The sequence below is a fragment of the Lithobates pipiens genome, unplaced genomic scaffold (assembly GCF_037356315.1).
Source record: "Lithobates pipiens isolate NorthernLeopardFrog02 unplaced genomic scaffold, aLitPip1_a1.2 Scaffold_28, whole genome shotgun sequence".
In the NCBI taxonomy this organism is placed as follows: Eukaryota; Metazoa; Chordata; class Amphibia; order Anura; family Ranidae; genus Lithobates; species Lithobates pipiens.
The window spans coordinates 88,700,208-88,723,390 of record NW_027507789.1 but is presented as its reverse complement, the minus strand read 5'-3'; the positions used below and the strand labels follow the sequence as shown (position 1 = coordinate 88,723,390).

Genomic DNA, 23,183 nt, shown 5'->3' with positions numbered 1-23,183 from the left:
CGTTCTCATATTTCGTTTTATGTTGCAACCATCGAATCTCATTGCTATTCCGACATTCTGCCTTAATAAGGATATTACTTTGCAACTATCCCTTGATCCCTTTTGTGTATTCACTTTATCTCGACCTATATATACTGCCTCAATATTTTCCTAATTTGTTTTGCTATACTTATTATTATTATTATATTATAGAGATTACTAACTCTAAATCACTGTAATAAGTTATAATGTCTACAGCTAATTTTACGTTAAAGCAAAAGTCACACAACACCCTCTTTTTAAAACCTTTTACACACTGCACATTAAGAGTAATGCAACCATCTCTCGCTACCTCTATGCAATTTTTTAACAGCATCAAAATGTGAGAAAAGCAGTGGGACGGTTTACTTGATTGAGAAGTGGTTGCAGTAGCAAAGCATAGCAATACAGTTTGATTACATTAATAACACATAATGCAACTATTTTACATTCACATCATGCATACATCCTAATGTAAGCTGTCTATCACTATTAATGTTCATGGTTACTGATATATTATGCTGATAACCAGTGGAAACGGAAAACAGTCAGTGTAAGCCGTCTTCATGCGTAACATAATTAATGGAACGATTTACACGTTGGAATTTTCAAGCTACGTCAATTTACTCTTAAATACCCTTTAGCTGCTTAGCTCAAACTTTGCTGTATGTAGCCGCGTTTACATGTAAGTAACCAATGGGGATTGACATTTCATGTCCACCTCACATCTCTAATGAAATTTGTCTCTTTGCCATGTCATACTTCACCAGTTATTATACTTTCTCATCCGATAGAAACCTAGTCGTTGCTGATATTTCATGATTACAGCAATCATCTCATCTAATTGCTATTCCGACATTCTGTCTTGGTATTCCTTTGCAACGCTCTATTGAAAAATGTAAAGGTAAGCTAGATATTTTGTGTATTTCCACTTAAACTCGACCAATATATACTGTCTCAATATTATCCTTTCTAATTTTGCTAAATTAGATTATAGAGTTTGCTATGTCTAAATCCAGGTTACCTACTCACCTTTATTACGTATACTGCTTATTTTAGGATAATACAAAACCATCTTATTGCTTCGTTACACGCTGCACATATTAAGAGTAATACAATGCTACCGATGTGAACAGTTTAATTGCTCTTCTCACATTTAGCTGGTATCTATCTGCTTTAGGAAACTGAATTTGTACCACAACGATCACTCATCTAATATTAGTCCACTCAGTGCTACAGGGATAACTTTTACATTTAGAGTAATGAAATGATTTCTCTGTCATTTTGAAGCTACTGCAACCAACGCTTCCGATCTCTTTTCAACTGCAATACTTAATCTCTGCAATATTAAGTAATATTTAGCTGCTTAGCTCACACTTTGCTGTACGTAGCCGTGTTAACTGTATTAATGGTAACCTGTAAGTAACCACTGGGGATTGACATTTCATCTCTAATTCACATTCACATTTCTAATGCAGTTTGTCTCTTTGCCATGTCATACTTTGCCAGGTATTATACGTTCTCATCCTTAAAGACACGTAAGTATCCTGAAAACGATAGAAACCTTGTCACGTCGTTGCTGATATTTCATGATTACAGCAATCATCTCATCTAATTGCTATCCGACATTCTGCCTTGGTATTACTTTGCAACGCTCTATTGAACAATGTAAAGGTAAGCTATATATTTTGTGTATTTCCACTTAAACTCGACCTGTATATACTGTCTCAATATTATCCTTTCTAATTTTGCTAAAGTAGATTATAGAGTTTGCTATGGTATCCCTCTGCTATAGGAAACGGAATTTGTACTACAACGATCACTCATCTAATATCAGTCCACTCAGTGCTACCGGGATAACTTTTACATTTAGAGTAATGAAATGATTTCTCAGTGGAGGTACTGCAACTAACGCTTCCGATCTCATTTCGACTGCAATACTTAATCTCTGCTATTGCAGAATATTTAGCTGCTTAGCTCACACTTTGCTGTACGTAGCCGTGGGGATTGGCATTTCATGTCTAATTCATATTCACATTTCTAATGCAGTTTGTCTTTTTGCCATGTCATCCTCTGCCAGTTATTATCCTTTCTCCTCCTTATGCTATACACTTTTTAACAGCACCAAAATATGAAAAAAGCACTTTACATGTTTCAGAAGTAGTTGCATTAGCAAAAAATAAAGTCCTGTCTTCTTTACACGCTAGCTTTTCTGTATACATTGATCTCTCTGTGTACACCAGCCACTCTATATAGACTAGCCTCTCTGTCTTCCGTATACACGTGCCCGTAATCTATATACACTAGCCTGCCTTCTTTTTACAATAGTCTCGGTGTCCCAGCCTCTCTGCATACACTAGCCTCACTGAATTCCCCAGGCTGTCTTCTGTATACACAAGCCTATCTGTAAAAAAAATAGCCGGTCTTCTGCATACTCTAGCCTCTCTGTGTAACACAGTCTCTCTCTGGATTCCCTAGCCTCCATCTCTGCATACCCAGGACCTTCCTCTGTATAATCTAGCCTATATGTATACACTAGCCTGTCTTTTGTACAAATTAGCCTCTCTGTAGCCGGTCTTCTGTATACACGAGCCTCACTGTCTACTCTAGGTTGTCTTTTGTATACACTAGCATCTCTTTATACATTAGCTCTCTGTATACCCAAGCCTCTCTGTATACACTAGTCCACCGGTATACACTAGCAAGTCTGCATACACTAGCCTCTCTTTGTAACCCAACTTCTCACTCTGTATACCTTAGCCTCCATCTCTGCATACCCAGGACGTTCTTCTCTATAATCTAGCCTATGTGTATACACTAGCCGGTCTTCTGTAGACATTAGCCTCCCTGTATAAACTAGCTGGTCTACTGTATACACTAGTCCGTCTGTATACACTAGCAAGCTTGCATACACTAGCCTCTCTGTGTAACCCAGCCTCCATCTCTGCATACCCAGGACGTTCTTCTCTATTATCTAGCCTATTTGTATACACTAGCCTGTCTTTTGTACACATTAGCCTCTCTGTATAAACTAGCCGGTCCTCTGTATATACTAGTCCGCCTGTATACACTAGCAAGTATGCATACTCTAGCCTCTCTCTCTGTATACCCTAGCCTCCATCTCTGCATACCCAGGACGTTCTTCTGTATAAAATAGCCTATCCAGAAGAACGTCCTGGGTATGCAGAGATGGAGGCTAGGGTATACAGAGAGAGAGATAGGCTGGGTTACAAAGAGAAGCAGGAGTATGCAGACTTGCTAGTGTATACAGATGGACTAGTGTATACAGTAGACCGGCTAGTTATACAGAGAGGCTAATGTGTACAAAAGACAGGCTAGTGCATACAGATAGGCTAGATTATACAGAAGAAGGTCCTGGTTATGCAAGAGATGGAGGCTAGGGTATGCAGAGAGAGAGGCTTGGTTACACAGACTTGCTAGTGTATACAGACGGACTAGTGTATACAGAGGACCGGCTAGTTTATACAGAGAGGCTAATGTGTACAAAAGACAGGCTAGTTTATACAGATAGGCTAGATTATACAGAAGAATGCTGGGTATGCAGAGATGGAGGCTAGGGTATACAGAGAGAGAGAGGCTGGGTTAACAGAGAGACAGGAGTATGCAGACTTGCTAGTGTATACAGATGGACTAGTGTATACAGTAGACCAGCTAGTTTACACAGAGAGGCTAATGTGTACAAAAGACAGGCTAGTGTATACAGATAGGCTAGATTATACGGAAGAAGGTCCTGGTTTATGCAAGAGATAGAGGCTAGGGTATGCAGAGAGAGAGGCTTGGTTACACAGACTTGCTAGTGTATACAGACGGACTAGTGTATACAGAGGACCGGCTAGTTTATACAGAGAGGCTAATGTGTACAAAAGACAGGCTAATTTATACAGATAGGCTAGATTATACAGAAGAACGTCCTGGGTATGCAGAGCGCTCAGCTTCAAGGTATGGCCAACGTGAGTAATATGAGGGACACTCCTCACCCCCGCCCCCACCTACCAGATCTGACTTTCATCCCCTTGCCCTCTCTGCCACGGTCATCTGGTGGCAGTTTTATGCACTCCCTGGCCCCCACCCATTCATAATCCTTACCGACCTTTCCTTCCGCTGCTCACAGGAACACACTGGATGACTTGTCTAATTAACCAACTTGTACAAGACACCGCTATCCTCCTGTCTGACACCGGTCCCCCTTGGAGGCTTTACCCCTCACTGTTTGGGTGGTCCCTGCCTCTCCCTGGATGCTCCACATATACCACAACGACATTGTCAGAGGGGCACCACTTGACAGCACACGGGGCTTTCATGCCGGTGGCATCTCCCATTGGAGGAAGGGATGATGGCCCCAACCCCTTGGCAGCAGGTTCTTTCATGTACAGACCAGGGCGGCTCAACTTCCCTTCTGGAGTCTTGACCTTAGATGGGGGAGTTGCACTTTGGGGGGTCTGAGTGATACCTAGTGCGCTGTACTGGAAGGGCTTGACATTCCCGCATATGTGTCCCCTCCCCCTGGTTGCGCCCCTCGTCCCCCCCTCTGGCTCCCACCTACTCTTTGCCGACATTGCCTTCTGCAGCTTTCGGGGACCCTGGATGACTTATTTATTGAGACTATTGGTACGAGACACTGCTTCCCTCCAGGGTGACTCTGGACCCCCCTGGAGGATTTACCCCTTACTGTTTGGGCGGTCCCAGCCTCCCTCTGGATGCTCTACACAGCCCCCGATGGCGATGCAGGAGAGACACTAATTGGCTTGCCCCAGGACTGCTGCTCGGGTGAAGTCTCCTGTTGGATGGAGGGATGGTGGCCCCAGCCCCTTGCCTGCCGGATTTTCCATGCACCGACCAGGGCTGCTCCTCTTTCATCTTGATGTGGTGACCATGGAGGGGAGGAGTTGAAATTTATGGGGCCCGGGTGTTTGCTGGTGGGAGTGCGCTAAAGGACTTGACATTTCCGCATGTTTGTCCCCTCTCCCCTGTTTCCCCCCTCCCTTCCCCCCCTTCCCACCCTTCCCTTCCCTTCTTTCCCTCCCCCTTTCCCCCCTTCCACTCCCCCTTTCCCCCCTTCCCTGCCCCTTTTCCCCCCGGGGTAAAGGGGGATGGGGGAGAGGGGGTAAGGAGAGGACAATCTGCCAAAGGGAGAAATGCATTTGTTCGGGGACTGCGTGTACTTTAGGGGTATGGGACAGGGGGTGGTGGATCCCATTCTGTGATGCCTTTTCTGTTGTGACGGGCTCCCTCGTGCATGCCTACGTTTAGGGCGAGCCGAGGATACCCCTCAGTGCTGACAGTTATATGCTCTACCTCTGTTTTGGTTATACTATTGTTTTTTGGTTCTATGATGTTACTGATTGACTTTTATTTGCATACCGGTATCAGACGTGACATTTACCACTGCCGGGACTGGGGGGACTAGGACTCAGGGGCTCCCTCCCCGACCTGTCTACCCACCAACCCAAGTAGGACAGTGCTTTAAACCCAGTGTACATCTGGTAAGCGCTATAGCATAATTGTGCTGTTTTAGTATACCCTTCCTGTACTGTTGAGTGCGGACAACCCTTAATTTCCCTCTCCCCCTGAGGTTGTGGTGCCCGGCCTCTTTTTCCCTTTACCTTTCTTCCATTTGCCCTTCCTTTCTCCCCCTTAGTTCCCGCCATGCATTACCTACCCAAAACCTACCTTGGTTCAACTTTCTTTGCTTTTCTCTGACGTCCCCCTCCCCCTCCCCGAGGAGCGATGGCAGACTCAGTCAAGGTCACCTCTCTAAACGTTAAGGGACTGAACTCCCCTGAAAAACGGTGGATCCTCCTGTGAGAACTGAAGACTTCCTGTACTGATGTGGCCTTTATACAAAAAACACATTTTAAAAATACTAGCCTCCCCTTTCTATGGTCGAGATCCTTCCCTAAGGTCTACCACTTTACTAACCCCTCCTCTAAGACCAAGGGAGTCTCCATTCTGATCTCTAGCAGGCTCCCCTGGGTTCTCCAGGATTCTCTGGTGGACCCTGGGGGTCGATATCTTTTTCTTAGGGGCCACATTGGAGAGTGCCTTTTTACATTTGCCACTGTGTACGCTCCCAATGATCACCAAGACACGTTCCTCAGAACTACCCTGCACAGATTATGTGACTTTCGGGAGGGCCAGTTGATATTAGGTGGGGACTTTAATGTCCCCTTTCGCCATCGGTTGACACTTCTGCCTCTTGCTCCTCACTCCTCATTTCCTCTAGAAAGCGGATTACTAAGTGTTTACTGAATGACCAATTAGTTGATGTCTGGCGTCTGCAACACTCTGGGGAAAGGGACTACTCTTTTTGCTCTTCCCCTCACAATTCATACTTGAGGATAGACTTCTTCTTGATTCCACACGACCAACTGCACTTGGTGAGCTCTTCCTCCATCGGCCATATTACTTGGTCCGATCACGCTCCTGTAGCCCTTACCTACATCCTCTCTAGGAACCCCTCACCTAGGTCTCTATTCTGGCACCTTAATGAGAGCCTCCTCCAGATACCGGAAGTTTTAGCAGATGTGACCAGGGAATTGGACCTTTATTTCCAAGAAAACTAAACGCAGGACTGTGACCCAGGGATAATTTGGGAGGCTCACAAGTCAGTACTCCGCAGGGTACTTATCAGGCACGGCGCGCGCATCAAACGAACATGGAAGGAACAGCTTGCTAATCTGTTTCGTGAACTTGTCTCTGTGGAAGCGAAACATAAACATGCCCCCTCACGGATTGAATTGGGGACACTCCGTACCCATATTGCTGACCTACTCCATTATAAAGCGAAAGCGGCACTCCAGTTTTGTCGTAAACTGACGTAGGAGTCAGGGGACAAATGCAGAAAAATCTTAGCCAGGTCGGTAAAGGAGTTGAAATCTGGCTCTTACATACCACAGTTGATAGATGAGAATGGCCAGAGGGCCTCTACCCCAACCCAAATAGCCGAAGTCTTTGAAAAATGTTACTCTGATCTCTACAACCTGCCCGATTCAGGGTCTGGACAGGACAATATAGACAGATATGTAACTGGTTCTGGTCTACCAACCCTCTCATCGGAATCACGGGAGTACTTGGAGGACCCGATCACACTGGAAGAAGTCCAGACGGCCGTAGGACCTCCGAAGGTGGGTAAGGCTCCGGGCCCTGACGGATATACCGCACAATACTTTAAGACCTTCCTCCCTATTCTCGGCCCGCGCTTGGTGAATTTATTTAATACTCTGAGCTTGAGTGGGGATTTTCCTGAGGATACCCTTAGAGCCCACATCTCGTTGATAGCTAAGGAGGGCAAAGACCCGGGCCTATGTGGGAGCTACAGACAAATTTCCCTCCTAAATTCGGTCCTAAAACTATTCTCTAAAATCCTCGCAACGTGATTGGCACATCACTTGCAGTCCCTTATACATATTGACCAGTTAGGTTTTATTCCCACCAGGGAAGATAGCGACAACACCATTAAGGTGCTTACCCTGATCCATAAAGCAAAGTCATCTGGGACCCCTTGTCTTTTCATGAGTACTGATGCCGAGAAGGCTTTTGATCGGGTCAAATGGACATTGATGTTCTCGGTCCTTCGCCATATAGGTCTGAGTGAACGGATGCTGGCATGGATAAGTAAGATATACTCACGCCCTTCAGCTCAAGTCAAAGCGAATGGGGTTCTCTCATCTCCCCTTGACATCGGGAATGGGACCAGACAAGGTTTCCCCCTGTCGCCCCTATTATTCGCACTGTCATTGGAACCCTTTCTATCCACAATTCGACAAAACTCAGACATAACGGGACTCCAAATGGGTACTATTGAGTGCAAGATATCTGCCTACGCGGATGACATGCTGTTCTCGCTGACGAATCCCAGAGTTTCCTTGCCAAATCTCCTTCGGGAATTCCAGATATACGGGATACTTCTTGAAATCAAAGGCCGTGGGGGTTACAGTCCCCCCGCAAACGTTAATAGACTTGCAGTCCAATTTTCGATTTAAATGGACCCATACAGCCCTTAAGTACTTAGGTACTTACATTCCACCGGACATCGCGCGTACGTTTATGTTGAACTTCCCCCCACCCCTTGTCACTAAAATCCACAGTTTTCTTCACGGGTGGCATTCTGGCCTCCATTCCTGGTTCAGGAGATGCAATCTCATTAAAATGAACATACTCCCTAAATTTACTTATCTTTTCCAAGCTCTCCCGATCCAGATTCCAGTCCTGTTTTTTAAGCAAGCTCAATCCTTGCTCACTCAATTTAACTGGGCCCACACACAAAAATCCCAGACTTAAGCGGTCACAGCTGGCATTGTCTAAACAACAGGGAGGGTTGGTTCTCCCTGACTTGCGACGCTACTACCTGGCCTCCCATCTGGGGCATGTATTGGACTGGAATCGAAACAAACTTTCTAAGCTCACTCCCGAATTCCGCTAAGAAGCGCTATGTGGTGCTATAAGTATTTACCCACAGAATTTATGTCACATCCCACTATAGGGGCTTAGTTGAAAGTCAGTCACCTGATCGCTACCCAAAACACACTCACGTCTTTGACTTCCCCCCTATTCCCTATACGTGGCCATCCAACCTTTGAACTGGGGACCCACTTAGAAATTCCAACCTAGACAATGCGTCTAAATTCGTCATTGATGGAAAATGGCCTTCTTTCTCAACCCTAACAGATCCGAAAGGGCTTTTCCAACTGCCTTTTTGGAGAGCGGCGCAACGACATCATTTTCTCCATTCCATCCCCAATCCTCAAACGTTCGCCCGCCCTCAGACGGAGTGAAGGCCCTTTGGCCCACATTCTCTCTCAAACAGATTATCCACACTTAACCTGTCTGTCCAACTGGGAAAAGGACCTTAATTGCTCATTTTCCCCAGCACAGAGACAACGCATTATCACTTTGGCTCTCAAAATGTCGCTGTGCACGAAGATACAGGAGACGAATTTTAAACTTCTCACCAGGTGGTATTTGACACCATCAAAACTGCAGAAATGTTTCCCCTCTTCCTCGAACATATGCTGGAGGTGTGGAGAAGAAGAGGGCACATTGCTGCACATTTTTTGGTCCTGCCCCAGCTTGGTGGACTTCTGGACAGAGATCCGATGCATAACACAAAAATTCACAGACTTCTCCATCCAGGAAGAGGCTCCATTCTTTCTCTTGCACCATTCACAGATTCCCATTAAGAAGTACAAAAAAAATCAATTTTACGGCATGTGATAAATGCGGTGAAATCCTGCATCCCTCTCTATTGGAAAAAATGTTCCCCCTCTTTCATTACTCACTGGCTTAGGAAAATAGAGGACATTAAAAAAAATGGAGGACTTGATCCTCACATCACAAGGTAAACAATAATTTTTTAAACAAACCTGAGACATCTGGAGTACCAGAGCATTAGTGCTCTGAGCTTTCCTTGACTGGCCCCTTGGACAGTGGCTGCCATCGTGTCTCGTCCCCTCTTCTCCTTTCCTGATCTTTCAACCCTTCTCTTTTCTGCCTTCCTCCTCTATCTCTCACCCCCTCCACCCCCTCTCTCTTTTGGAAAAAGTGGAAAATTGGGAATGACGGCCCCACACCCCCCTCTGGATGGATTATGCCGGAGGGACCTGGGGTTTGTGTGACCCTGCATCTTGGTACAGTACTTTATCTGTGCCTCGAATCATTGTGATTGATGGAAGGCAGACTCACAGTTGCGAATATACCTGTATCAAGTATTGTTCAGCTGCTTTTTGCTCTGTATTTCACTGTTGCATTATGTACTCGGGGGACCGTCTTCCCCTATTTGGAGAAAAAAATATATTTGAAAAAAAAAAGAAGCCTATGACACCTGGTATTCCCAGGCGGTCTCCCATCCAGGCATTAACCAGGCCCGACCCTGCTTAGCCTCCAAGATCAGACGAGATGGAACAGATTCAGGGTGATGTGGCCGTAGCCAATATCTTCAGGCACTCTCAACTCTCTTGACAAACACCAAGATGGTCACCTTAGAAAAAAGCGGAAAAAAATAGGTCAACGGCAAAAACATAAAAAGAAGCCTACGGCATCTGGAAATCCCAGGCGGTCTCCCATCCAGGTACTAAACTGGTCCCAACCCTGCTTAGCCTCTGAGATCAGATGAGATTGGGCTCTTTCAGGGTGGTGTGGCCGTAGGAGATTTCTTCAGGCACTCTCAACCTTGGCTAACGCCAATATGGTCACCTTGGGAAACAAACAAAAAAATCAAGTCAACGCCAACAACATGAGAAGAAGTCTACAGCACCTAGTATTTCCAGGTGGTCTCCCGACCAGGTATTAAAAAGGCCCGACCCTGTTTAGTCTCTGAGATCAGACGAGATCTGGTGCTTTCAGGGTTATGTGGCCATAGGCGAGCTCTTCAGGCACTCTCAACCCTCTTGACAAACACCAAGATGGTCACCTTGGTAAACAAAAAAAAAAAAAAACAAGTCAACGCCAACAACATAAAAAGAGGCCTTCAGCACCTAGTATTCCCAGGTGGTCTCCAATCCAGGTACTAGCAAGGCCCGACCCTGTTTAGCCTCTGAGATCAGAGGAGATCGGGCGCTTTCAGGCTTATGTGCCCATAGGCAATCTCTTTGGGCACTCTCAACCCTCTTGACAAATGCCAAGATAGTCACCTTGGGAAACAAGCGAAAAAAAAACAGGTCAATGTCAACAACATAAAAAGAAGACTACGGCACCTGGTATTTCAAAGCCATCTCCCATCCAGGGACTAACTAGGCCCAACCCTTCTTAGCCTCAGAGATGAGAAGAGATAGGGCTCTTTCAGGGTGATGCTGCTGTAAGTGAACTCTTTGGGCACTCTCAACCCTCTTGACAAATGCCAAGATGGTCACCTTGGGAAACAAGCGAAAAAAAAAAAAAACTAATCAACGCCAACAACATAAAAAGAAGCCTACAATAATTGGTATTCCCAGGTGGTCTCCCATCCAGGTACTAACCAGGCCTGACTCTTCTTAGCCTCCAAGATCAGACGAGATTGGGTGCTTTCAGAGTGCTCAGACTCTTTCCCCATCACTAATGGGACGAGGCAGGGGTGCCCTCTGTCTCCCCTAATTTTTATTCTGACACTGAAACCACTTATGTGTCACGTTTGGAATGACCCGAATATTACTGGCATATCCAAACCCTCGGCACACCACAAAATTGCGGCGTACGCTGACGATCTAAATTTTTCCGTCTCCAATCCACACATTTCGCTTCCCAATATACTCGCAGCTCTCCGGCGATACGGCAGCCTATCAAACTATAAAATCAATTGCATCGTCGGCTGTATTGAATATATCGGTCCCGGATGGTGAGGCCAAGAGGCTACGCTCCCCTTTTCCATTCTACTGAGCTGAAAAATCTATACGTTACCTGGGCGTTGACATCGCAACGGATTTGGCGCAATTGTACCCGCTTAATTTTGTCCCTCTCCTGAATAGACTGAAATCTGATTTGGGAAACTGGCATGCTTTAACACTGACCTGGTTCGGGCGCTGTAATGCATTCAAAACGACGGCCCTCCCGCGGATCTTATACTTGTTCCAGACATTACCGATCTGGTTGCCCCCAATTTTTTTCAGACAACTGCAGGTGCTGCTCCGGGACTTTATTTGGGCACGCAAACCGCCCAGAGCCCGTTTGCAATTGCTTGCCAGACCAAAGGACAAGGGGGGTCTGGGTCTCCCAGATCTGAGACAATACAACAGAGCGACTCTGCTAGCGAGAGTCGTTGATTGGCATTGTAATGGCCCACACAAGCAGTGGGTGGAGATGGAGATTGAGGATGGATCCATTCCCCTATTGACCTCCCCGTGGCTCCTGTCCTCCCTACCAAAATACCTCAGAGATCACCCCGTAGTGGGAGCTACTTTGGCTGTTGTGCGGAGGTTGTTCCGCTGCACACACATTGCTCCCCTGCCGTCACCAATGACTCCGGTTATAGGTAATCCAGACTTCCCATCGGGATTTACCAACAAGAAACTGCGACAGTTGACAGTGGTGGGGAAACAGCATCTGGCAGAGGTGTGGCCCTCGGGAGGGCTCCCGACCACGCAAACTGTCGCCGAGCTTTCTGACCCTCCGCTTGACTTGTTTAGTGCTTATCAACTTCGTCACTTTCTTCTTGCCATACAAAGGGCCCCCTACACTCCTAGAGACCTGACGCCCTATGAATCCATGTGTCACAAAAAGGAACCTGTGCAACACACCCTCTCCCTCCTGTACAACCTATTAAGTAGTCAGGAGGAGGAGTCGACCCCACTATTTATCCACAAATGGGAGAGGGACTTTGGCATCACATTTACCCCACAACAGATAGGGAAGATCCTGACATTAGTACATAAAGCTTCCATCGCAAACCAATATCAAGAATCAGGATACAACATAGTCTCACGCTGGTATAGAGTCCCATACCTTCTGAATAAAATGAATAGATCGATTCTGGATGTTTGTTGGAGGTGCAATTCAGATACGGGGACCATGGGACACATTTTCTGGGCATGCCCGGCCTTGAGGAACTTTTGGGTGGAGGTGACCGGGACGATAAAAACTCTCAGAAATGTAGATATCGCAGACAACCCAGCAGCGTGCCTTCTACACTTGACCAAACAGCCTGTTCGAAAATACAAAAAAAACCTCACGATGCAACTCCTGAACGCCGCCCGGGCCTGCATTCCCACACTGTGGAGGAAGCCTCAGCCCCCATCCAAGGTGCTGTGGTATTCCGAAGTCAATCATATTCTCCGGATGGAAGAATTGACCGCCACCCTTCACAACACTGAAGAGACATTTAGTGTTACATGGAGGCCCTGGAGCTATTTTACCGGTACTTGAGACTACATTCGGGAGGTGAGCAGCGCCCCTGTCCCAGAAAACGACTGAACATCTAACGTTTACCTACGTAGGCCATGTCTGCCCTGGGTGGCATTCCCCCCCTCCCTTTTTGTCTTTATTTTTATTTTTTTCCCCGCCGCCATCCCCCCACCTCCTCTCTCTCCGTCTTTGCACTCTCTTCTTCCCCCGTCCTCCCTTTTGACTATGCCTTATCTCCTTACTAGCCTTCGGGACCCAGAAGAACCCCAGGGTTCTGGACATGACTGACTCCTATTTTACTCTGGTTCACGTAGGTCATGATAAGCTGGCTCGCTGTGGTCCCAGTTGTTCTCCATGATTACATTTGTCCGAACGGAGCTGCATTAGTTATACTGTACTACATGTCGGAGGTGGGGTTTCTCTCTTTTCTGCATGAAACTCTAGGACTCCCCTCTGAGAACCCAGAGTTATTTGGCTGCCTATTTTTTGTTACCATGTAATTGTGACCCTGGGTCATGCTGTATGGTTGACTGTTATATTTATGTTGTTCTAGTTATACTTAATAAAAGAATAAAACAAAAAAAATCATCGAGAAATCCCAGGCGGTCTCCCATCGAGGTACTAACCAGGTCCCAACCCTGCTTAGCCTCTGAGAACAAATGAGATTTGGCTCTTTCAGGGTGATGCAGCCATAGTAGATTTTTTCAGGCATGCTCAACCCTCTTGACAAACGCCAAGATGGTCACCTTGGGAAACAAACAAAAAAAACAAGTCAACACGAACAACATAAAAAGAAGCCTACCGCACCTAGTATTTCCAGGCGGTCTCCCATCCAGGTATTAACAAGGCGCGACCCTTTCTAGCCTCTGAGATCAGCGGAGATTGGGCGCTTTCAGGGTGATGTGCCCATAGGCAATCTCTTTGGGCACTCTCTTCCCTCTTGAAAAATGCCAAGATAGTCACCCTGGGAAACAAGCGAAAAAAAACAGGTCAACGCCAACAACATAAAAAGAAGAATACGGCACCTGGTATTCCAAGGCCGTCTCCCATTCAAGTACAAACTAGGCCCAACCCTTCTTAGCCTCTGAGATCAGAAGAGATAGGGTGCTTTCAGGGTGATGCGGCTGTAAGCGATCTCTTTAGGCACTCCAACCTTCTTGACAAATGCCAAGATGATCACTTTGGGAAACAAGCGAAAAAAACAGGTCAACACCAACAACATAAAAATAAGCCTGCGGCATCTGGAAAACCCAGGCGGTCTCCCATCCAGGTAAAAACCAGGCCCAACCCTGCTTTTAGCCTCTGAGACCAAACGAGATTTGGCGCTTTCAGGGTGTTGTGCTCGTAGGCAATTTCTTTGTGCACTCTCAACCCTCTTGACAAATGCCAAGATGGTCACTAGTGTATACAGATAGGCTAGATTATACAGAAGAACGTCCTGGGTATGCAGAGATGGATGCTAGGGTATACAGAGAGAGAGGCTAGAGTATGCATACTTGCTAGTGTATACAGGCGGACTAGTGTATACAGAAGACCGGTTAGTTTATACAGAGAGGCAAATGTGTACAAAAGACAGGCTAGTGTATACAGATAGACTAGATTATACAGATAGGCTAGATTATACAGAAGAACGTCCTGGGTATGCAGAGATGGAGGCTAAGGTATACAGAGAGAGAGGCTAGAGTACGCATACTTGCTAGTGTATACAGATGGACTAGTGTATACAGAGGACCGGCTAGTTTATACAGAGAGGCTAATGTGTACAAAAGACAGGCTAGTGTATACAAATAGGCTAGATTATAGAGAAGAACGTCCTGGGTATGCAGAGATGGAGGCTGGGTTACACAGAGAGGCTAGTGTATGCAAGCTTGCTAGTGTATACAGACGGACTAGTGTATACAGTAGACCAGCTAGTTTATACAGGGAGGCTAATGTCTACAGAAGACCGGCTAGTGTATACACATAGGCTAGATTATAGAGAAGAACGTCCTGGGTATACAGAGAGAGAAGTTGGGTTACAAAGAGAGGCTAGTGTATGCAGACTTGCTAGTGTATACCGGTGGACTAGTGTATACAGAGAGGCTTGGGTATACAGAGAGCTAATGCATAAAGAGATGCTAGTGTATACAAAAGACAACCAAGAGTAGACAGTGAGGCTCGTGTATACAGAAGACCGGCTACAGAGAAGCTAATTTGTACAAAAGACAGGCTAGTGTATACAGATAGGCTAGATTATACAGAGGAAGGTCCTGGGTATGCAGAGATGGAGGCTAGGGAATCCAGAGAGAGACTGTGTTACACAGAGAGGCTAGAGTATGCAGAAGACAGTCTGGGGAATTCAGTGAGGCTAGTGTTATGCAGAGAGGCTGGGGCACCGAGACTATTGTAAAAAGAAGTCAGGCTAGTGTATATAGATTACGGGCACGTGTATACAGAAGACAGAGAGGCTAGTCTATATAGAGTGCCTGGTGTACACAGAGAGATTCATGTATACAGAAAAGCTAGCGTGTAAAGAAGACAGTACTTTATTTTTTGCTAATGCAACTACTTCTGAAACATGTAAAGTGTTTTTTTCATATTTTTATGCTGTTAAAAAGTGGTGTGTTGTCAGTGGTGATATCAATGTGACAGTTAATGTGGAGAACTACAACTATACAAAATAGAGCAAAAGAGTGCTAAGTTTATTTTGTTAAGTCATTGACTGATAGACGTTAAGTAATTGGCCGTTATTGGTTTGGCAGTACATGGTTTATTTTGATGTAAGATAGTTTTATTCTCTACTTATAGCCGAGTTTTAGACGACTTTATTATTAGCATTATTATCATTATTCGCATTATTCATATATATTATGCAGAGTGTAAGTATTGCAGTGAGACGATATTGCTTTTGAAAGATTTGTATTATTATACATAGCAGACCAATAGGACAATTTACATGGCTTAATATTGCAGAGCGTAATTTATCAGGAAAGAGATCCAAAGCGTTAGTTGCAGTAGCTTCATAAAACTGAGAAATCGTTGCATTACTCTAAATTTAAAAGTTGTTCCGGTAGCACTGAAAAGGCTAAATGTTAATATGTTAATATGTGCTGCGTGTAAGGTAGAAATTAGATGGTTTAGTGTGAGCTGGTTTACCAGGATTTAGCTAAAGTAATCTGTTTATACTAGTAATAAATATAGCAAAATAACTCTAAAATTAATATTGAGACAGTATTTACAGGTCGGGTTTAAGTGGAAATACACGAAATAACAGCAACGACGTGTGTAGGTTTTTATCAATCAGGTTCATTACGTGTCTTTAATCATGTAGTGAATATACCCCAAATATAGCACAAGGATGAGAAAGCATAATAACTAACAGAGGATGACATGGCAAAAAGACAAACTGCATTAGAAATTAGAAATGTGAATATGAATTAGAGATGAAATGCAAATCCCCACGGCAAAGTGTGAGCTAAACAGCTAAATATTCTGCAATAGCAGAGATTAATTATTGCAGTCGAAATGAGATCGGAAGCGTTAGTTGCAGTAGCTCCAAAATGACTGAGAAATCATTTCATTACTCTAAATGTAAAAGTTATCCCGGTAGCACTGAGTGGACTGATATTAGATGAGTGATCGTTGTAGTACAAATTCAGTTTCCTATAGCAGAGAGATACCAGCTAAATGTGAGACGAGCAATTAAACTGTCCACGGTAGAATTGCATTATATACATCTTAATATGTGCAGCGTGCAAAGAAGCAATAAGATGGTTTTGTATTACCCTAAAATTAGCAGTATACGTAATAAAGGTAAGTAGGTAACCTGGATTTAGACATAATAAACTCTACAATTTAATTTAGCAAAATTAGAACTGATAATATTGAGACAGTATTTTAAAGTCGAGTTTAAGTGGAAATACACAAAATATCTCGCTTACCTTTACATTGTTAAATAGAGCGCTGGAAAGTAATACCAAAGCAGAATGTCGGAATATCAATTAGATGAGATGATTGCTGTAATCATGAAATATCAGCAACGACGTGACAGGTTTCTATCGTTTTTCAGGATCCCTAGGTGTCTTTAAGGATGAATAAGTATAATAACTGGCAAAGTATGGCAATGGCAAAGAGACAAATTGCATTAGAGATTTGAGATAGACATAAAATGTCATTCCCCATTGGTTATTTAGATGTAACCATTAATCAGTTAACGCGGCTACATACAGCAAAGTGTGAGCTAAGCAGGTAAATATTACTTAATATTGCAGAGATTAAGTATTGCAGTTTAAAAGAGATCGGAAGCGATAGTTGCAGTAGCTCCAAAATGACTGAGAAATAATTTAATTACTCTAAATGTAAAAGTTATCCCAGTAGCACTGAGTGGACTGATATTAGATGAGTTATCGTTGTGGTACAAATTCAGTTTCCTATAGCAGAGAGATACCAGCTAAATGTGAGAAGAGCAATTAAACTGTTCACATTGGTAGCATTGTATTACTCTTAATATGTGCAGCGTGTAAAGAAGCAATATGATGGTTTTGTATTATCCTAAAATTAGCAATATAAGAAATGAAGGTGAGTAGGTAACCTGGATTTAGACATAGCAAACTCTATAATCTAATTTAGCAAAATTAGAAAGGATAATATTGAGACAATATATATTGGTCGAGTTTAAGTGGAAATACACAAAAAATCTAGCTTACCTTTACATTGTTCAATAGAGCGTTGCAAAGTAATACCAAGGCAGAATGTCGGAATAGCAATTACATGAGATGATTGCTGTAATCATGAAATATCAGCAACGACTAGGTTTCTATCGGATGAGAAAGTATAATAACTGGAAAAGTATGACACGGCAAAGAGACAAATTGCATTAGAGATGTGAGATGGACATGTAATGTCAATCCCCCATTGGTTACTTACATGTAAACGCGGCTACATACAGCAAAGTGTTAGCTAAGCAGCTAAAGGGTTTTTAAGAGTAAATTGACGTAGCTTGAAAATTCCAACGTGTAAATAGTTCCATTCATTTTGTTACGCACGAAGACGGCTTACACTGACTGTTTTCCGTTTCCACTGGTTATCGGCATAATGTATCAGTAACCATGAACATTAATAGTGATAGACAGCTTACATTAGGATGTATGCATGATGTGAATGTAAAATAGTTGCATTATGTGTTATTAATGTAATCAAACTGTATTGCTATGCTTTGCTACTGCAACCACTTCTCAATCAAGTCCCACTGCTTTTCTCACATTTTGCTGCTGTTAAAAAATGTGTTGCAAGTGTTATGTGTTACAAATGGTTATCAGTGTGACAGCTAATGTGGAGAAGAAGTAATACACAAAATAGAGTAAGAAAGAGAATATAGGTAGCGAGAGATGGTTGCATTACGCTTAATGTGCAGTGTTTTAAAAAGATGGTTTTGTGTGACTTTTGCTTTAACGTAAAATTAGCTGTAGACATTATAACTTGTTGCAATGATTTAGAGATTGTAATCTCTATAAAATAATAATAATAAGTATAGCAAAACAAATTAGGAAAATATTGAGGCAGTATATATAGGGATCAAGGGATAGTTGCAAAGTAATATCCTCATTAAGGCAGAATGTCGGAATAGCAATGAGATTCGATGGTTGCAACATAAAACGAAATATGAGCACGGCTAAAATACAGAACAACAGTATATAATTTAAGAGTACAGTAGAATATAGTATAAATTATTTAAGTTAAATAGAATTAGAATGAAAAAAAATCCAAGTTTAAATCGTTGAGTAAATCGTTGAGAAAATCGTAAATTTATCAGCTAAATTAACGCTGAGATTATGATTAATTTCACAGTTCCATTACGCGGTCCTTTTCCACTGGTATAGTCATAATTTAATATCAGTAATTGCTATCAGTAAATATAAAATTGTAAGACGGTTCACGGTTATGTGGAATTGATATGGATTTAAAAGCGGTACATTAATTTTCTGAAGCATATGGCAGAAAGACGGCTTACACTGCTTTTCTCACATTTTGCTGCGGTAAAAAGAAATGTATTGTCACTGTGTTTTAACTGTGACAGTTAAGGTGGAGAAAAAGAAGTAATACAGAAAATAGAGTCAACCAGTGGAAACGTTTATTTGTCATGACAGCTGATAATGGTTGAGCAATAAAACTGTTTTATTAAGATGTAAGACTAGTTTTATTCTCTACATATAGGCTTTTCATTACACAATCCTATTATTTTCTCTTTCATTACACAATCCTTTTATTATGATTATTATTATTAATAAGATCATAGTGCAGAGAGATACTCAGTTAATGTCAGAGATACTCGGTTAATGTCAGAAAAGCATTAAAACTGTTTATATCGTTAGCGAGCGATAGTTACATTACTCTTAGTATGTGCAGCATGTCTGGTAGCAAATGGATGGTTTTGTGAACATTTTGCATTACCGTACAATTAGCGGTAAAACTCATCGAAGTGAATAGATGTAACCGGATTTTGAGATAGTACTCTCTATTTCTAATAATAAATAAAGAAAAATAAGTCAGGATGGTGTGTCAGGACTGTCACATACTCAATGTGACAGTTGATGTGGAGAATTACAAATATGCAAAATAGAGCAAAAGAGTACATGGTTTATTTTGATGTATGATAGTTTTATTGCATGCTTGATGTGGATGAATAAAATCGTGAAGTGATCTATATTTAGCATAAGAATGAAAAGGCATAACATGGCAATGAGACAAACTCCATTAGAGATGTGAGCTAGATGAATAGCCCAGATTGTCTTCTGTTATCACTTAGCCTACCCTCTAAATTCACTAGCCTCTCTATATACACCAGCATGTTTACACTAGCCGATCTTCTGCATACAATAGCCTGTCTTCGATATACACTAGCCTATGTTCTGAATACACTAGACCGTCTTCTGTCTTCTGTATGCCCTAGCCTGTCTTCTGTATACATTAGTCTCTCTGTATAAACTAGCATCTCTGTATACCCCAAACTGTCTTCTGTAAAAACTTGTCTCTCTTTATAGCCTGTCTAGCCTTTCCTCTGTACACACTAGCTTCTCTGTATACACTAACCAGGCTTTTATATACAATAGCTTCACTCTATGCACTAGCCTCTCTGTATAATCTAGCCTCTCTATATACCCTAGATAGTGTTCTGCATACACTAGCCTCTCCGTAGAAGCCAGCCTTTATTCTGTATTCACTAGTCTTTCTTCTGTATGCTGTAGTCTTCTATATATACTAGCTTCTCTGTACACCCTTGCATCTCTGTAATACACTAAACCCTCTGTATACCACAGCCTGTCTTCTGTATATGGTAGACTGTAAAAACTAGCTAGAATACACCAGCCTGTCTTCTGTACCCACTAGAATCTCTGTATACACTACCCAGTCTTCTGTATACACTGTCAGCTTGGATATATACCCAAGCCTGTCTTCTGTATACACTAGTCTCTCTATATGCACTGTCCTATCTGTATACACTCGACTCTCTCTATACACTAACCTCTCTATATACACTAACATCTTTGTATATACTAGCTTCTCTTTAAGCTAGCCTCTCTGTGTACCCCAGCCTCATTGTTTACTCTAGCATCTCTGTATACTCAAGCCTATCTACATACACGAGTCTGTATTCTGTATTCACTAGCCTTTCTTCTGTCTTCTATATATACTAGCTTCTCTGTACACCCTTGCATCACTGTAAACACTGTCTGAACTAGCCAGTATTATGTATACACTCACCGACTGTATACACTAGACTCTCTGAATACACTAAACCCTCAGTATACCACAGCCTGTCTTCTGTATACACTAGACTGTAAAAACTAGCTAGAATACACCAGCCTGTCTTCTTTACCCTCTAGACTCTCTGTATGCACTACCCAGTCTTCTGTATACACTGTCAGCTTTGATGTATACCCAAGCCTGTCTTCTGTATACACTAGTTTCTCTATATGCACTGTCCTTTCTGTATACTCTCGACCCTCTCTATACATTAACCTCTCTATATACACTAACATCTTTGTATATACTAGCCTCTCTTTAAATTAGCCTCTCTATGTACCCCAGCCTCACTGTTTACTCTAGCATCGCTGTATACTCAAGCCTATCTACATACACGAGTCTGTATTCTGTATTCACTAGCCTTTCTTCTGTATGCTGTAGTCTTCTATATATACCAGCTTCTCTGTACAACCTAGCACTGTAACAGTCCTAGGTTCCTGTATTACAGAAACAGAACACCAGCAATAAGGTGTATACTGTGCAGGAGGCACACAACACCCACTCTAACTTCTGCACTGCAGATGCATGTATTGCAGAAATTGAACACCAGTAATAAAGGGTAGCTTCAGGTGTGTACTGTGCAGGAGGCACATAAAACCCACTGTAACAGTGCCAGGTTCCCAAGCAGTAAAGACACTGTCCCTGCCTATCGTCCTCTTTCCCTGACCACCGCAACACACTATACAAGGCCGCCGTGCTGGCGTCCTTATATAGTGTGGGGTGTGTACTAAACCCTCCTGAGCTATAATTGGCCACAGGAATCCTGCCTGTGGTGAATTGTGGCTCTCCTCACAGAGGATGTCACATCTGTTCTTATTATATAGAACCTATTATGCTCCTCGTAAACTTTTTCAGTTTGGCCGAACGGCCGGACGCAAGTTGCCCCCGGTGCGGGAACATGGGGGGAGACATGATGCACATGTTTTGGAGATGCCCGAAGTTGATCCGCTACTGGACAGAGGTGACAGGAACCATTGATCGGGTGTTTGGAACCTCCACCAGGATGGAGGCGAAGTATTGTCTCCTGGGATTAGTTGAAGGAATTGGAAACCCGGGAAGTAGCCAGATGGCAGTTCTGAGATGCCTATTTCAGGAAAGGAACCTGCTTAGCCTCCAATGTTGGCAATGACTTGGTTTTTTCGCTTGTTTCCCAAGATGACCATGTTGGCGTTTGTCAAGATGGTTGAGAGTGCCCGAAGAGATCGCCTATGGCCCCATCACCTTGAAAGTGCCTGATCTTGTCTGATCTCGGAGGCTAAGCATTGTCGGGCCTGATTAGTAACTGGATGGGAGACCAACTGGGAATACCAGGTGCCGTAGGATTTTTTTTATGTTGTTGGCGTTGACATGGTTTTTTTTTTCCGCTTGTTTCCCAATGTGGTCATCTTGGCATTTGTCAAGAGGGCTGAGAGAGCCCAAAGAAATCTCCTACGGCCACATCCCCCTGAAAGCGCCCGATCTCATCTGATCTCAGAGGCTAAGCAGGGTCCGGCCTGGATAGTACCTAATTAAAGGTGCCGTAGGAATCTTTTTATATTGTTGGCTTTCACCTGTTTTTCTTTCACTTGTTTCCCAAGGTGACCATTTTAGCATCAGTCAAGAGTTTTGAGTACATCCCAAAGCGTTCGCCTGAGGTCACATCCCCCTGAAAGCGCCCGATCTCAGAGGCTAAGCAGGTTCTGGGTCACATGGGAGACCGCCAGGGTCTATGTTGTTGGCGTTGACCTGTTTTTTTTCACTTGTTTCCCAAGATAACCATCTTGGTATTTGTCAAGAGGGTTGAGAGTGTCTAAATAGAACACCTATGGCCACATCACCCTGAAAGCGCACAATCTCATCTGATCTCGGAGGCCTAGCAGTGTACAGCCTGGTTAATACCTGTATGGGAGACAATCTGTGAATACCAGGTGCCATAGGCTTCTTTTTATGTTGTTGGCGTTTACCTGTTTATTTTCGCCTGTTTCCCAAGGTGACCATCTTGGCGTTTAACAAGAGGGTTGAGAGTGCCCAAAGAGATCACCTACGGCCCCATCACCCTGAAAGCGCCCAATCTCATCTGATCTCAGAGGCTAAACAATGTCGGGCCTGGTTAGTACCTGGATGGGAGACCTCCTGGGAATACCAGGTGCCATAGGCTTCTTTTTATGTTGTTGGCTTTGAACTGTTTTTTTCGCTTGTTTCTCAAGGCGACCATCTTGGCGTTTGTCAAGAGGGTTGGGCGTGTCTTGAAGAGAACGCTTACGGCCACATCACCCTGAAAGCACACGATCTCGTCTGATTTCAGAGGCTTAGCAGCGTCAGGCCTGGTTAGTACCTGGATGGGAGACTGCCTGGGAAGACCAGGTGACATAGAAGGATCTGGCCTGGTTAGTGTCTTGATTGGGAGATTGCCTGGGAATACCGGATGCCGTAGGATTCTCTTTTATGTTGTTGGCTTTGACCTGTTTTTTTTCCCTTGTTTCCCAAGGTGACCATCTTGGCATTTGTCAAGAGGGTTGAGAGTGCACAAAGAAATTGCCTACGGGCACAACACCCTGAAAGCGCACAATCTC

General features: G+C 43.6%; 3 pseudogenes; 2 read left to right on the top strand and 1 right to left on the bottom strand.

The window, feature by feature from the left end:
- Positions 1-10,064: 10,064 nt before the first annotated feature.
- LOC143936589 (5S ribosomal RNA) lies at positions 10,065-10,184 on the bottom strand (annotated as a pseudogene).
- An 11,651-nt stretch (positions 10,185-21,835) lies between these two features.
- On the top strand, positions 21,836-21,954 carry LOC143936833 (5S ribosomal RNA; annotated as a pseudogene).
- Positions 21,955-22,649: 695 nt separating this feature from the next.
- On the top strand, positions 22,650-22,768 carry LOC143936335 (5S ribosomal RNA; annotated as a pseudogene).
- Positions 22,769-23,183: the final 415 nt, after the last annotated feature.